Raw genomic sequence first — 16,230 nt, 5'->3', positions numbered from 1 at the left:
AAAATATATGGGGCACATGATTGAACTTCGGTGCATTGAAGAAGTAATTCCGTCCTTCTTATGACCATGTATTTGCCGTGAAAGGCAAGTACTAACCTGGCAATGTCATTCAATGTTAAAAAGATTTAAACATGGAATACGTCGACATAGACTCGCAGATGCAAAACCAGGAATGATATCAAGCATCGAAGTGGCCGCATTTTCCCGCTGGGAAGTTCAGCCGGGACGAATACCCAAGATATATTCATACAGGTAACGGCAGTTGCCCAACAACAAAATATTGCGTGTACTGTCTGCCAAAAACAGTGACTAGTGCAACTCTGGTTTTGTGTATGTTACTAGTTCGCGCCATTTTTCGTTGTTTGCGTGTATAGTTATAAACTATAATACATAGTGCACTTCGCAATAAAAATTTCTACTCAGCTGTATGCGGTAATTATGTCATGCGAATACTCACCACCTCATGTACATATATTAACCAAATTTCGATAAATATCGGTGAAGATGCACCGTATATGAATGCGTAGCAACTATGTCGAAGTATGATCTGATCTACGCCAAACCACCACGGACGTGGAGGGTCTAAACCAGCTAATTATTCCAAAATATTGCGAAATAGGGAAGTAAACGGGTCTTATGTGGATTCAAGACAGTAAATCAGCACTATATTCGGGAGGAAGTGTAGGAATTTAATGCAACTCATGATACTAAATTTCAGCAAAATCAGGTCTTAAGTACCCAATTTATGGGTGAAGGACCTTACATCGGGAGATCGGTATATATGGCAGCTATATACACATAGGGGCCGATCTGGCCATACTCCGCACGGAGACGGCCGACGAGGTCCTAAAACATCTCACTGTGCCAAAATCATCGAAATCGGGTAATAAATGAGACATTTATGGGCCTTAGAACTTAAGTCGGAAGATCAGTACATATGGCTGATGTATTTTAATATAAACCGACATAAATGCGGCTTCTATGGGCCTTAGGCTTTTAATCGGGATATCGGTATATATGACAGCTATATTAAGATATTGTCCGATCCAGATCATATTCGATATGGGTTTCGGGGGTCCCAAGACAACCCACTGAGCCAAATTTCAGTGAAATCGGCTTCTATGGGACTTAGACCTCAAATCGGGAGATTGTTATATATGGCATCTATATCCAAATATCGACGGTTTTAAACCATACTTTGCACGGGTGGTTAAGAAAAGGTTAACAAAACTAAATGTGCCAAATTTCAGCGAAATCGTGTAATAAATAAATGCGGTTTAAATGGAACTAGACTTTAAATCGAGAGATAGCAGCTATATCGAAATAAAGTCGAAAATAACTAAATGTTCTTAAATGCAGCTTTTATGGACTCAAGACTCCAAATCTAAAAATGGTATACATAATATTTGCGGGATAGGATGTGGAACTGCTTTAGGCAACCGATGATTACGTCCTTAAGAGCCAGCTAAAAGCCACCCTTTGTCACCCCGGCGATCAGTTCTACCTCAGAACTGCTTTCGCACCTGTATGGTGCTTTACCATCTTCTCTACTTTGTATCAGCGTCCAGACCTCCGAATTACATCTGGGTCAGGCAATAGTTCACGCCCATGTGCCTTCTATTGGGTTGCCCAAAAAGTAATTGCGGATTTTTTAAAAGAAAGTAAATGCATTTTTAATAAAACTTAGAATGAACTTTAATCAAATATATAATTGTCATTTTGTTCAATAACCTTTTGCCATCTTCCTGGCAAATTTAGTATTCCACGCTCATATACTCGTTATGATAATGACGATTAGTTTTTTTTTATATTAAACAACGAACTTGTTATTAAGACCTACATAGAGACATAAGTACTTAAAATAAAGACTAAAGAAAGTTAACATGATTTTTTATGAATGAGAATAAACAACATACTTAGACGACTGTGGATTTGAAAATAACAAAAACCAAACAAAATAAAACAAGTAGCTAGTAAAAACCTGGTATGTTCGGCCGGCCGAATCTTGGGAACCCACAATCATGGACTTTGTTAAAAAGGGGGAACCTACCACCATGGATTTTGCTAAAAATGTACGCAAAATAAACTTGGTTGAAGGGCATAGTTTTACTCTACATCCCCAATTTCTGCCAAACCAGGCAAAATTTGAAGCTTCTAGGAGCCGTAGATGGCTAATCAGGAGTTAGGAGCTATTTCAGATTAAAAACTAATTTGGGCAATACTTACCATGGATATTAAAGGTCACAAAAGAACACTACGTGCAAAATTTCAGTCAAATCGGACAAAAATTGCAGCTTCCAGGGGCTCAAGAAGTCAAGTCAAAGGGCTACTTTATATGGGAGCTATATCCAAGTCTAAACCGATATGGCCCATTTGCGATCCCCAACGATTTGCATCAATAAAAAGTATCTGTGTAAAATTTCAAGCGACAGCCATAGTGATTTCAACAGAATGTCGAGACGATCAAAAATATATAAATACTTTATGGGGTCGCAGATCAATATTTCAAGGTGTTACAAACGGAATGACTAGGTAAGTACACCCCCATCCTATGGTAGTGGGTATAAAAAGGCATTAACCCAGTGGGAAAACTATACATAGATGATTTTTAGCTATTATCTTTTTGGCAACACTGATTTAAACAGCTCAAGTACGTTTCGTGTTTTGTTTCACTGTCAAACATCGTCAGTTTGGTCTATATTTTAACCATGAATCGTCTTACAAACGAACAACGCTTACAAATTATTCAATTTTATAATCAAAATGCGTGCTCTGTTAAGAAATTTCATTGCACGCTCATTTTTTCTCTCATTTTTGGCTCAATAAATAAGCAGAATTGTAGATTTTCACTCCAAAATCTACAATTCTACCTAGCAGCCAGCATTACAGGAGCTACCAATAGAATGACCATATGACCGTACCTTGCAGCTTCTAAAAGTTTGAAGTAACCCATAAAATATATGGGGCACATGATTGACTTCGGTGCATTGAAGAAGTAATTCCGTCCTTCTTATGACCATGTATTTGCCGTGAAAGGCAAGTACTAACCTGGCAATGTCATTCAATGTTAAAAAGATTTAAACATGGAATACGTCGACATAGCCTCGCAGATGCAAAACCAGGAATGATATCAAGCATCGAAGTGGCCGCATTTTCCCGCTGGGAAGTTCAGCCGGGACGAATACCCAAGATATATTCATACAGGTAACGGCAGTTGCCCAACAACAAAATATTGCGTGTACTGTCTGCCAAAAACAGTGACTAGTGCAACTCTGGTTTTGTGTATGTTACTAGTTCGCGCCATTTTTCGTTGTTTGCGTGTATAGTTATAAACTATAATACATAGTGCACTTCGCAATAAAAATTTCTACTCAGCTGTATGCGGTAATTATGTCATGCGAATACTCACCACCTCATGTACATATATTAACCAAATTTCGATAAATATCGGTGAAGATGCACCGTATATGAATGCGTAGCAACTATGTCGAAGTATGATCTGATCTACGCCAAACCACCACGGACGTGGAGGGTCTAAACCAGCTAATTATTCCAAAATATTGCGAAATAGGGAAGTAAACGGGTCTTATGTGGATTCAAGACAGTAAATCAGCACTATATTCGGGAGGAAGTGTAGGAATTTAATGCAACTCATGATACTAAATTTCAGCAAAATCAGGTCTTAAGTACCCAATTTATGGGTGAAGGACCTTACATCGGGAGATCGGTATATATGGCAGCTATATACACATAGGGGCCGATCTGGCCATACTCCGCACGGAGACGGCCGACGAGGTCCTAAAACATCTCACTGTGCCAAAATCATCGAAATCGGGTAATAAATGAGACATTTATGGGCCTTAGAACTTAAGTCGGAAGATCAGTACATATGGCTGATGTATTTTAATATAAACCGACATAAATGCGGCTTCTATGGGCCTTAGGCTTTTAATCGGGATATCGGTATATATGACAGCTATATTAAGATATTGTCCGATCCAGATCATATTCGATATGGGTTTCGGGGGTCCCAAGACAACCCACTGAGCCAAATTTCAGTGAAATCGGCTTCTATGGGACTTAGACCTCAAATCGGGAGATTGTTATATATGGCATCTATATCCAAATATCGACGGTTTTAAACCATACTTTGCACGGGTGGTTAAGAAAAGGTTAACAAAACTAAATGTGCCAAATTTCAGCGAAATCGTGTAATAAATAAATGCGGTTTAAATGGAACTAGACTTTAAATCGAGAGATAGCAGCTATATCGAAATAAAGTCGAAAATAACTAAATGTTCTTAAATGCAGCTTTTATGGACTCAAGACTCCAAATCTAAAAATGGTATACATAATATTTGCGGGATAGGATGTGGAACTGCTTTAGGCAACCGATGATTACGTCCTTAAGAGCCAGCTAAAAGCCACCCTTTGTCACCCCGGCGATCAGTTCTACCTCAGAACTGCTTTCGCACCTGTATGGTGCTTTACCATCTTCTCTACTTTGTATCAGCGTCCAGACCTCCGAATTACATCTGGGTCAGGCAATAGTTCACGCCCATGTGCCTTCTATTGGGTTGCCCAAAAAGTAATTGCGGATTTTTTAAAAGAAAGTAAATGCATTTTTAATAAAACTTAGAATGAACTTTAATCAAATATATAATTGTCATTTTGTTCAATAACCTTTTGCCATCTTCCTGGCAAATTTAGTATTCCACGCTCATAGAACTTCTGGCCTTTATCTGCAAAAAACTGAACCAAGTGCGATTTTATAGCCTCATCATTGCCGAAAGTTTTACCATTTAAGGAGTTCTGCAAAGATCGAAATAAATGGTAGTCTGATCGTGTAAGGTCAGGGCTATATGGTGGATGCATCAAAAGTTCCCAGCCAAGCACTCTCAGTTTTTGGCGAGTGACCATAGATGTGTGCGGTCTAGCGTTGTCCTGGTGGAATATGACACCTTTACGATTGACCAATTCTGGTCGCTTCTCATTGATGGCTGTATTCAATTTGTCCAATTGTTGACAGTAAACATCCGAATTAATCGTTTGGTTCCTTGGAAGCAGCTCAAAATATACAACGCCCTTCCAATCCCACCAAACAGACAGCATAACCTTATTTTGGTGGATATCAGCCTTTGAAGTGGTTTGAGCTGGTTCACCATGCTTGGACCATGACCGTTTTCGACTAACGTTGTTGTAAACAATCCATTTTTCATCTCCAGTTATGATTCGTTTTAAATACGGATCGAATTCATTGCGTTTAAGGTGCATATCACAAGCGTTGATTCGGTTTGTTAAATGAATTTCTTTCAATACATGTCGTACCCATATTAAAATTGACGCCAAACAAACAAATGTAAACAAAATTTCGCGCACTTTTCTAAAGCAAGCTAAAAGTAACAGCTTATAACTGACAGAAGAAAGAATGCAATTACAGAGTCACAAGCCGTTGAAAAAATTTGTCAACGCCGACTATATTGCTACAATACTATATTACCGACAATTACTTTTTGGGCAACCATATATCCCACATCTACATATCGGCGATAAGTCGATAAGTCACCATTGTTATCATCTTTCATTAACCTTTAGGCGGCGTGTCTCAGAAGACTTTGTTTCGTTCTGTTAGATTAGGTTGGATGATACCAGACATTTGATGTTCAGGAATCCGCCGGTGCCAATTGTTGGCCCCATTGTGATTCCTCAGTAGCCTTTTTTTCTTCGGTCGTAGCATTTTGATGATAGGACAAAACATTTCAATCTTCCTAGATTCAGCCCTCTTAACTCCTCCCATGCCTAAAAGAAACAATTAAAAGCGTGCTAAGTTCGGCCGGGCCGAATCCGGGCAAACAAAGGAAAGGATAAAAGAAAATAATTGCTATGCTATTGGAGCTATATCAAGTTATGGTCCGATTCGGACCATAATGGAATAAATGTTGGAGACCACAGCAGAAGTCATGGTGTAAAATTTCAGCCAAATTGAATAAGGATTGCGCCTTTTAGGGGCTCAAAAAATAAAATAGGGAGATTGTTTTATAGGGGAGCTATATTAGGTTATAGATGCAGACCATATTTGACACATATGTTGAAGGTCATGGGAGAAGCCGTTGTACAAAATTTCACCCAAAACACCTCATGCAAAGTTTCAGCCAAATCGGATAAGAATTGCGTCCTCTAGAGGCTCAAGAAGTCAAGATTTAAGTTCGGTTTATACGGCAGCTATATCAGGTTATGGACCGATTTGAACCATACTTGGCACAGTTGTTGGAAGTCATATTAGCTATATTAGGTTATAGACCGATTTAGACCATATTTGATACGTATTTTGAAGGTCATGGGAGAAGCCGTTGCACAAAGTTTCACCTAAATTTCAAGAAGTCAAGATCCCAGATCGGTTTGTATTGCAGCTATATTTGGTTATGGACCGATTTGAATCATACTTTGCCCAGTTGTTGGAAGTCATAACGAAACACGTCGTGTAAAATATCAGCCAAATCGGATAGGAATTGCGCACTCTAGAGGCTCAAGACGTCAAGACCCTAGATCTGTTTATATGACAGCTATTTAAGGTTATGGACCGATTTCAACCATATTTAACACTAAAATTGCGCCCTCTGGTGGCTCAAGAAGTCAAGATCCAAGATCGGTATATATGGCAGCTATATCAAAACAGGGACCGATATGGTCCATTTACGATCACAACCGATATACACCTATAAGAAGTATTTGTGCAAAATTTCAAGCGGCTAGCTTTACTCCTTCGAATGTTAGCGTGCTTTCGACAGTCAGACTGACGGACAAGGCTTGATCGACATAAAATGTCATGACGATCAAGAATATATATACTTTATGGGGTCTGAGACAAATATTTCGAGGAGTTTCAAACAGAATGACGAAATTAGTATACCCCCATCCTATGGTGGAGGGTATAAAAAAATCCCACTATCTTATTTATACTATTACTTAAGCCCGGACATTGGCAGAGAAAATGATAACCAACTTCCGCGGCGTCAGTCCTATGGCACTCGCGATAGATATCACCATTTCTAATGCCATGTGTACTTAGCTTATTGTATCCTATTAAAATTCCTATGATTGTTCCTAGATATATCCTTTCCATCGATAATATCGCATATATGTTACCATTCGAGCGTTTGTCCCACAGTTTTTTCGTATGCTCACAACTTGCTGTTATGTTCTATCTGTTAACCACGTTTCCTTATATTGGAGTTGGAGCTTGTGGTGGATATGTAAATAGCTTCTATCGAGACCGTGTTCCTCGCAGTGGATTCTTCTCTCAGGCGTCTGGCAATCTTGGCTGTGAATGCTGTCGTGTCAAACATAATGACATTCCATCATCTGGTGGACTCGCAAATATTTCTTGCCTGATTAGCTATATTCAAACATTGTCGTCTCTACAATCACTGTACATCTACTGTCATATACGGTTATAACCCAGAATCCCATAATGACATTCCATCATCTGGTGGATTTGCAAATATTTCTTGCCTGATCTAGCTGATCAAATATTGTAGACTCTACACCACTGTTCAGCTTCTGTCATATGTGATTATAACCCAGAATCCTCAAAGTATTACAACATCATTATATCTACCACATTAAATTCTTTATTTTTGGTTGAACGGCAAATTCAACCGCATTAACCACATCTCAGCTTTTCTTGTAATGGATTGAGTTCATTTAGTTTCAACTTCTAGCATAGACTGTTAAGCAGAATCTCTTATTCTCATCTCTCTTTGAAGATACTCCGTTAACATGTTGTGTGTTTGAGTATTTGTTTTATCGGATTCTTAATCTCTGCGTAATCTGAAGCAGCAATAATTTTTATTAGTTCTTGTTCTGAGAGTAAATGAGCGCATTAAGATTAATAATAACAGAGAGTGAATCTTTTGCGCAACTGCCTACATCTTGCCTCATTCGTGTACTACATCTTAACCATATGCATATGTATGCTCGTATGTATGTATATATTTGAATGCATGGTTGTTGTATGCAATAAGTATTTCTATCGAACTTGTCTGGCTGTCTGTCTGTTCGCAGAATTAAATCTAGTTCGAGTTCAACTGGTTTGTTTTACCTTCTATAAGTCTTTTATGGGTTTTGTGGCCGGCGCAAATCATATGTTCGGCATGTGCAGATACAAGGCAAAGCGAGCGAGCACTCTCAAATGAATGGAGGAATGGATGAGTGCACGTGGATATCCATCCATCCATCTGTGTGATGTATGCGTTTGTGCGTTTCATTGAGCAGAGTGTTTGTCATCGTTTGGTTCCGAAACCAAGATGAGAGTATCAGATTTAATGGTTTTATACCAGTTATACAAGATGCCTAAATACCACACTTCACAAGATGTTGTGTATGCCCTTATCTTTATAGCTGAAGCGCGCATGCGCTTTACTAAATATTTACAACAGAGGTGTTGCTACATGCGTACATCAAGTACTCACGCATCAATGTGACATTCAGCAGCTCACAATAGCAAATTTAATAGTAGATCGACAAACAAACAAACATTGTATAGCAAATCAACATATGTATACAAACAATCATAGTCACATACATATTATGTAGTACCTTCAAATCTCTACTTCTTAGAGGACGATTTCTTAATATTTTTCCTACCAACATATTAGTTGAGGTACTAAATCGAATTATATGGTGACACCAAGATGGTACACTCAACAAAATTTGATAATCAAAACAGCAAAAATGTTTGCTGAAACAGCAGTTTTTGTCTGCTGAAAATGGGAAAGCAGACATCAGCAAACAGGGCTGCTGTATTAGCAAACATTTCTTACTGCTATTTCAAATAACAAAATCTACAGTTTGGAGTACACAAGTCAGCTGAAAAAATGTTTTTCTACTTTTTATGATTGCCTGTTACTTATTTTGATTACTTTAGGCTTTTTTAGATTTTTATACCCACCACCGAAGGATGGAGGTATATTCATTTGCCATTCCGTTTGCAACACATCAAAATATCCATTTTCGACCCTATAATGTATATATATTCTTGATCAGCGTAAAAATCGTAGACGATCTAGCAATGTCCGTCTGTCTGTCTGTTGACAGTCGTTAAAAATAGAGATATTGAACTGAAACTTAGCACAGATTAGTTTTTTGTCCATAAGCAGGTTAAATTCGAAGATGGGCTATATCGGACTATATCTTGATATAGCCCCCATATAGACCGATCCTCCGATTTAGGGTCTTAGGGCCATAAAAGCCACATTTATTATCCTAATTTGCTAAAATTTGGGACAGTGAGTTATGTTAGATCCTTCGACATCCTTCTTCAATATGGCCCAGATCGGTACAGATTTGGATATAGCTGCCATATAGACCGAACTCTCTCGATTTAAGGCTTACGGCTCATAAAAGGCGCATTTATTGCCCAATGTCGCTGAAATTTGGGACAATGAGTTGTGATAGGCCCTTCGACATCCTGCTTTAATTTGGCCCAGATCGGTCCAGATTTGGACATAACTGACTTATAGACCGATCCGCCGATTTAGAGTCTTAGGTTCATAAAAGCCACATTTATTATCCGATTTTGCTGAAATTTGGGACCGTGAGTTGTGTTAGGCCGTTCGACATTCATCTTCAATTTGTCTCAGATCGGTCCAGATATTTGAAATTCTACATGTTCCATCCCTGGCATACACGTGTTTTATATGATCGTGCCGAGTCTTGTTGTTACATCTATGGTCTACGACCGAAATGTTTGCATGCCCACGGCTCTAAAGCAGCTTCCAAAATGTTTTTCCGATATTAAGTCGCGTTTATTTTGACGCCAGGCTCGATGAAAATGATTGGAGAGCAGCCATCTGTGGTCTATACCATCACTTGAGGTGAAAAATTGTTTAGGTCACCACATTCGTGCAAGCTCATGTTCCTTTTGGAACTTGTAAGGATTTACCTTCACCTTTTTTCTTTATATGAGGAATATTTTCAGATCTTTAGACATTTCATTGGCACTTGGCGTGGATTTCGTTGAATTGGAGCCTTCACTTGCCGAAATATTGCAGGTGTTCTTGCAGTTTTTTTTTGCCACAACCATGGCGTTTGATAACTCCACCAGTATCATTATAACAATTTATGGTGCGACATAACAATTTTTGTTCACTTTGAGGTGTTTGAGTTCGCCAACATAGGTGTGTTTTATTTACCCATTAAGCGGATTTCCTCGCTTAGTTTGTAAGAGGAAAAATGCTATCCCCGAATAACTAAGCGTCATCATTCAATTTGAATGACAGAATTAAAAGAGAAAGAACGCAAAATATTTATTCAATGATTAACGTTCTGGAATGGCAAATTGTAAAGGATTTGGATAAAATCATATATCACATATATGAAGTTCGAGAAACATTTATTTAAAATTAAAATGACTTATTTCGAATATGTGTCATTGCGGCCAACGTTGAAGTACAAACCATTTAGCGGGAAGAGCGTTTTACTTATCCATTAGCTAGCGAATCCGCTAGACTGGTAAATAAAACAACCCAAATATCCGGGTCCCCACCTAAAATGGAAGTTCGGTCTTTATGGCAGTTATATCGAAATTTAGACGGATCTAAACCATACTCGGTACGAATGTTGAAGAGTTTAACACAACTCATTGTGCCTAATTTCAGCACAAATCTGTTAATAAAATCACCTTTTATGGACCTAAAACTTTAAAACTGCAGATCGGTTTATATGGCAGCTGTATGCAAATCTAGACCGATCTAGGTCAAATAAAACAAGGATGTCGAGGGTCCCACCACAATTCCCTGTCGTAAATTTCAGCGAAATCGGAAAATATATGCAACTTTGGACCTTCATGGACCTAAAACCCTAAATCGAGAGATCGGTCTGTATGGCAGCTATATCCAAGTCTGAACCGACCTGAGACAAATTAAACAACTATGTCGAGGGGTCTAACGTAACTCACTGTTCAAATTCCTGCGAATTGGATATTAATGGCGGCTTTTATGGGCTAAGTGCAGATCGGTCTATATGACAGCTATATCTAACTATAGTCCGATCTGAACCATATTTGGGTCGGATGTCGGAGGCTTAAAACAACTGTTTTAAATTTCAGCGAAATCGGCTAATAGATAAAGCTTTTGTGGCCTTCGGACCCTTAATCGGCAGATCGGTCTATATGGCAGCTATATCTAACTATAGTCCGATCTGAAACATATTTGGGACGGATGTCGGAAGGCTTAGAACCGATCAATGTTTCAAATTTCAGCGAAATGGGATAATAAATGCAGCTCTTATGGGCTTCAGACCCTAAATCGGCAGATCGGTCTATAAGGCAGCTATAACTAAATATATTCCGATCTGAAACATATTTGGTTCGGATGTCGGGAGGATTAAAACAACTCACTGATTCAAATTTCAGTGAAATGGGGTAATAAATGCAGCTTTCGTGGTTTTCAGACCCTAAATCGGTCTATATTTCAGTTATATCCAAATATGGTCCGATTTGGCGCATTCAAGATCTTAACCTGCGGGCAATAAAAGATGTATCTGTGCCAAATTCCAGCTCAATATCTTAATTTTTGAAGGCTGTAGAGTGATAACAACAGACCGACAGACACACGGACATCGTTAAATCGCTTTAGAATTTTACGATGATCCGAAATATATAAACTTTGTAGGGTCGGAAATGGATATTTCGATGTGTTGCAAACGGAATGATTAAATGAATATATCCCCTACCCTATGGTAGTGGGTATAAAAATTGTTTGGCCAAATCTTTTTTTATGCCTGGTAAACATTATCAGAATTTGATTTTGGAAAACCGTATACGAGAATGCTATGAGTGATATTATTTATTACATATCTACATATGTCACTTCAATTGATACCCATTAAATTGATAACTATTTAAGACTGTCACAACTCCTTCTAATTCCTGCCTTGAATGAAATCCAAGAACTACTTAAAGTAAAATTAATGCAGCAACTATTTCGGAGCACCCCAATCATTTCTAAGCAAGAATTATCTATGGCTGCAGTCATGGGTTCGCTGCGGTTACGGGCCCAGTGTTTTGTTACTTTTACTCACACCCTTTGTATTTTGCACATCTAAAAATAACCGCAAAGTTTTTTTTAATGTTGTTGTTGCTGTTGGTGTGGCCAAACTTTCTCTGAGCTTTTGACAAAAAAAATCATAAGCGCTCCAGTGGCGCAATTGGTTAGCGCACGGTACTTATAATCAGTAACTTGTGAGCAATGCCGGGGTTGTGAGTTCGAGCCTCACCTGGAGTAAGGGAGTTTTTTATGGTATGTACAATAATTCGAAGATCATATGGAAAAAGGATTTTGACAGAGCGAGAGAAGAGATTAATCTCTATATTCCCCTCTCCCACATAAAATAACAATAATAGAAAGGTAGGGGTATTTTTATTGGGGGGGGGGGGGGGTCGTCGTGTTTTTAAGAGTTAGTTTTTGTTGTGACAAATGTGTATCCGTCCATGCTTCAATTCCATCCAGAAATGGACCAATCATTGAGAATGACTTCTTTAAATTTGGAGCAAAGCGACGGATTAGTAAAGAAAAACAAACAAAACAAATAATGCCGTCAAATCCTCTTCCCAACAACCAATAATAAAAGAAATGTAGTAGCACACATTAGCAAGCCCAACATTTCTTAATAGTGTGTGTGTTAGAACAAAATAAAACAAAAAAACTCAATGAAATTCTTTCCATTAAGCCATGAAGGGTGTTTTATCATGGTTATCATAGCATGGTGATGATTTAGGGTCTAAGAGTTTTAGATACAAACTTCTCTTGTGTAAGTTTCAAGTCTATCTGAATCTTTATTTCAAATTTTCCTTAACGCTAGCTTAATAAATAAATGTTTACAATTAGCTGATGAATTCTTCATAGTATATGTTTTCATTATGGCTCGCTATGGGTGGTCAAATGATATTTGCATTGATCTCTGTTTCTCTGTGGCTGGTTGGGGTAAATGGATTTTGTATATACAAAATCCATTTGCGACAATTTCGTTGATCATGGATTTTTGCTAATGCTGCAAAAATCCATAGTCATAATGAATTAAAATTCTGCGGACAGCGTGGGTGGCCCTGTAACTCCCCCAACGCTTGTTTCGGGCTCCGTCCTCGGAGTCGATGATAGATTTAACTTAAATCTTTTTACACTTTGATATGAAATAAGTATAATTATAATTGATATTAACAAATACAGACATGTATAATGGTAATTTGACACTTTTTGATGTTTTTCAATTTTGTTTCTATTTTGGACATTTTTTGTGTCCAATATTTCCATAGTAAGTTCTTCTTTGGTTGTATTTGTAAATGGTATAGCTTTAATAAACTCAGGGTTTAAATAATGGTGTTTAATAGTGTTTTCGACATTTGTAAAAGATTGATTTTTAAGGTATAAAGTACAATTTTTGTATTTAATCCATTTTGTTCCTTCTACAAAAATATTATGACCACAAGTAGTTTTCATTTTGGTTTTATGAAATTTCTGTATTACAATAGAGCCTGGCGTTATAATTTTTATTGTTTCTTCTGCTTTTTTCTTAATTCTAATGCAATTTTTTATTATGGATTTTGTAAAAATATCGATAATACATTCATCATTTAATTTTACAAGATTGCTTGCTTTTTCCGATTTCTCATTAAATTCGTAAACAATACCGTCTTTTAACAATATTTCTTTGTGCTTAAAACTAATTGTTTCATTTTTATCATCCAAAATTTCAAAAAGACGATATTTTTCATATTTTTCTTTTCCGTATTTAGGAATTAATAGAGTAAATATAATAATATTATGCTTATATAGTAATGACACTAAATCAATATTTTTAAATTCTTCGTCAGATTCTATCAGTTTTGTTTCTTGGTCTGTCAAAATATTTCTTGTGAGGATACCTAATCGGCTGGTCAAAATAACGTCCTCTATTGTGTCGATAAAATGAAGTAAAGAATTAATGTCATTGTGTATTTGAAAACATACTTTCAAATAGTAATAATGTTCCCTAATCTGAGTATTTAATACAAGACTTTTTATTTGGCTGGAAATATATCTTTCAATATTCAAAATATTTTTGTTTAGAATTTCTATCTGTTCCTGTAATTCCTTGTTTATTTTAATTTGTTTGTTATTTTCATTAATAAGTTCGGTATTTTCTGTATCTAAATTATGTAATGCATTATAGATTGCTTTTTCATCCTCACTGTCCATGGTTCCTGCAATAACTTTTAATGTTTTCCCTAATAAGTCAATTAATCCTCTTTTATTTCTTATTTTTGGTGTTAAAGCTTTAAGTTTTGTATCCAGTTCCCTAAAATTCCTAAGCAACGTCCTATGTATATAGTCATTTTTTGTGTCACTTGGTAGCGTTTCATTTAACATCTTAATATTAACTTCTATTTGGTTTCTAGCAACTTCTAGTTCTGTTATATTAATTATGTGTAATACTTTCATATTATACTCAATAAGCCGCACTTCATCCACTTTGATTGGTAAATAACCATTGTTGTTGTCCAAATCGATTATTTCGATATTCTCCGCATGAATTCCATATATCAAAATTATTAGTACCAACAAAGTTGTCATTGTGATCTAATAGAATATAAGATCAAGGAAGACCAATTTAGACAATTATAATAATTATTTGTTATTTAGATATATATATATATATATATGTATAAAATTAATGCAGTAATCTTTAAAATTCGATTTTATGCTCCTGTATTGTTGCTACTAATTATTTCGTTTAACAGCATTACCCCTTCTAGTGGTTTGTTGCACTGGGAATCTTACGTTCTGTGCGTTTTGGAATTTCTTTTTCTTTTTAACATGTGTTTTATAATAAATTTGTTTTGAATTTTGGTCTTTTAAATGAGAGTCGTCAATTTTCCTTCCTTCTATTTTCCTGAATTTCTGATAATTTTTGCCTCCTCTAGTCTCTTTGATATAATTGATGCCGTCTTCTAGAATTTTTTCTCCTATCCTTGATTCATTCAGTTTATTAATTACTTGTTCCTTTTTCTTTAGCATCCTATCATATATATCCGGGTATTGAGATTCATTAATCTTCCCTTGAATAAAATCAATTGGTTTTATATTTGTTGTACTATGTATAGTATGGTTGTAGAAACCATTTATTTGAATCATCTGTTCTTCTATAGAAATGTCAATTTTGCTTTGCTTGAGAATTCTTAAATGTTCATTGATAGTATTATGTAGCCTTTCAATATCGCTATTGCTATTATGATTTAAACTTGATGTAAAGTTAATTTCAATATTCTTTTCTTTTAAGAACTCCATCATTCCATGTGATTTCATTCCGAGTTCGTTATCTGTTACAATTTTTTCAATATTTCCATAAGAGCTTAAATATCTTAAGATGCATTTCCTAAATTCGGGGTCTGATCTATTGGCAACACGAGTTATAAGTGCTACTTTACTAAATTTGTCTATCATGGTAACAAATATACTTTTATTTATGGAATAAAATACATCCATATGGATAATTTCATGTGGTCTTCTAGGGGTTTCAGATATTTTATAAGGAACTAGATCTGGATTCCTTTCGTATTTTGACAGCATACAAACTTCACAATTGTTTATAAATTCCGATACTTTCTTATACAAATATGGGTAATAATATTTATCTTTAATTTCTTTGTAGTTTTCATTGCATCCTCTATGGTTATTTTTCAAATGTTCATTAGAGATTATCTCTTCTAAATACTCCTCGTCGAGGATATCAATTAATTTCTTGAGACATCTGACAATTTTTAGATTACTATAATCTTTAAATAAGATTGATTTTAATTTATTAAATATGTCATCATCTACAAATAGTGCGTTTGTTTTTTCGTGATCAAAATGATTTTCTATAATTGTTTTCAGGAAATCATCGTCAAATTCCTTTGCCTTTATTACTTTTCTTTTGTGGTTATGTATGACTGAGTTTCTAATTGACACAGCGCCTGATATTATTTTTTGAAATATAACTTGATTGTCATAAATATTTATTGGTTTTTGCAATTCCTTAATTGAATTTAGATTTTCATTATTGTTAAAATTTTGATTTGATGATATGGTATTATTAATTTCAATTCTACTAAGACAGTCTGCCACCTTATTTAGGTGTCCTTCTTTATAGTTTATTTCATAATCATACTCTCCTATTTGAAGTCTCCACCGCATTAATTTCGAATTTGGCTCT

The 16,230-nt window shown here is 36.2% G+C and overlaps 1 protein-coding gene and 1 non-coding gene across 2 annotated transcripts in view; both read left to right on the top strand.

Annotated features, from left to right (window-relative positions):
* LOC106089730 (uncharacterized) overlaps positions 1-16,230 on the top strand; it is a 122,859-nt gene that overhangs the window by 78,407 nt on the left and 28,222 nt on the right. The gene's annotated exons all lie outside the window — the stretch shown is intronic.
* Trnai-uau (transfer RNA isoleucine (anticodon UAU)) lies at positions 12,193-12,284 on the top strand. Its single transcript is given in 2 exon segments — positions 12,193-12,230; positions 12,249-12,284. It is a non-coding gene; the product is annotated as a tRNA-Ile (tRNA).

The sequence above is a fragment of the Stomoxys calcitrans genome, chromosome 4 (genome assembly GCF_963082655.1).
Source record: "Stomoxys calcitrans chromosome 4, idStoCalc2.1, whole genome shotgun sequence".
Taxonomy (NCBI): domain Eukaryota; kingdom Metazoa; phylum Arthropoda; class Insecta; order Diptera; family Muscidae; genus Stomoxys; species Stomoxys calcitrans.
The sequence above is the reverse complement of the archived record's forward strand: the minus strand, read 5'-3'. Positions and strand labels throughout refer to the sequence as shown.